This window comes from Sphaeramia orbicularis, chromosome 14, assembly GCF_902148855.1.
Source record: "Sphaeramia orbicularis chromosome 14, fSphaOr1.1, whole genome shotgun sequence".
Taxonomy (NCBI): domain Eukaryota; kingdom Metazoa; phylum Chordata; class Actinopteri; order Kurtiformes; family Apogonidae; genus Sphaeramia; species Sphaeramia orbicularis.
Genome location: NC_043970.1, coordinates 52297324 through 52299018, shown reverse-complemented (window position 1 = coordinate 52299018; position 1695 = coordinate 52297324).

Here is a 1695-nt window from a genome sequence, read left to right as displayed (position 1 = left end):
TACAAGTCACCGACCCTGGATCCAGCAAAACAGCCCCAGACCATCACACTTCCTCCTCCATGTTTGACAGTTGATGTCACACACTGAGGAACCATCCTTTCACCTACTCGACGGCGTACAGAAGTCCTGCGGGATGAACCCAAGATTTCAAATTTGGATTCATCAGTCCATAACACCTTCTTCCAGTCTTCAGTAGTTCCACTGGTGCTGTTTCATGGCCCAACCAAGACTCTTCTTCTTATTCTGAAGTGTCAGCAATGGCTTTAGTAACTGTTCAGTCTGCTGTTCCCAGTGTAAACTCTTCCTCTCTTCCTCCTCCTCTATCTTCTCTGTGTTTGAAGCTGTTGTCCTGTCAGTCTCCTCTCACTCCAGCTGTTGACTGTCAGAAACTCTTCTTCTGCTTCTGTTGTGTCTTTGCTTCTTCCAGACCTCTTCTGTCTGCATTTCCAGTCCAGTTTCAGTGCCTTTGGATGCTGAAGGAAACTGGACTGACTGACACCTGGACTTTCTTGGACATTTCTCTGGAGGACACACCTACATTTTTCAGTCTTCTGATGCTCTGTCTCTCTTCTATGGTTAATCGCCTTTTCCTTTTTTCCATTTTTATAGTAACACACTACTTTCTGCAGTCCAATACTGTTCCAAAACTGTTCCAACGGTATGGCACCACAGTGTGTTCCACACTCCTGTTCTGCAGACACAGGGGGTTGAAGGAATTCACAAATGTTGGGACACCTGGAGGAATTGAACCACCAACTTTCCAGGCTTGATCAACCTCCATTGCTGCAGAACTGCTTTCAGTTGTTAACCCATGTCTTGTTCGCCTTTTTGTGTAATTCTGAAATGTACATTATTTTTCAGTTTTGGTTTAACCTTACCTTGTTTTTTTTTTTACCTCTGTCAGTTCACCGCTTACCTTTGTACCATTTCAAACTGTTCATTGGACTGGAACTGCTGGAATTTCAATACATAACTGGAAACATTGGGGTGTTCTAAAACTTTTGACCGGTAGTGTATATATATAGTTTTTATTTATTTCAGTTAACGAAAATGTTTTTTTCAATTCTAGTTTTCCTTAATGATACTAACCGTGACAACCACAGATGCTGATATCCTTTGACTTGTCTACATGACAGAATTACAGGACGTATATCTGCTTTCTATCCTTTCAAGGAGCAGAAGGATGGAAAAAAAACTGCATAAAGCAACATCAATAAACATATTGTACCTTCGGAGCCAGATTCCCAGCGCATAGTTTTAAAAACGCTGTGAATGAGACGTCACAGGAAGCATCGAGGTGCAGATGAAAAGCACATGGAGAGGCAGCACATGTCAGCCAGTGGTATATAACAGGCGGCATGCAACGTCAGAAAAAAACAGGCATTGGCTGTGGCTAACCTAAAGGAGCAGCTCTCAGCTATAAATGTCCGGGCAGGAATAGAGCACAGTGTGCCATGCAGCTGTTACAAAGCCCTTATTCAGGTGTGATAAACCCGAGCGCATGTATCACATACCCAACTCTGTGGTGCAGGAATAACATTTATCAAAGCTAGAAATTCACTCATATTTCCCATAAATAATCCAAACATCTTATTTCGCTGACGAGAAGGCTGGCCGTAATGATAAGTTGGATACACGTCAGGTTCATTCGCGGCAGGTTTCTCGGTCTGTATGTATTAAGCGTCGTCTCTGTGA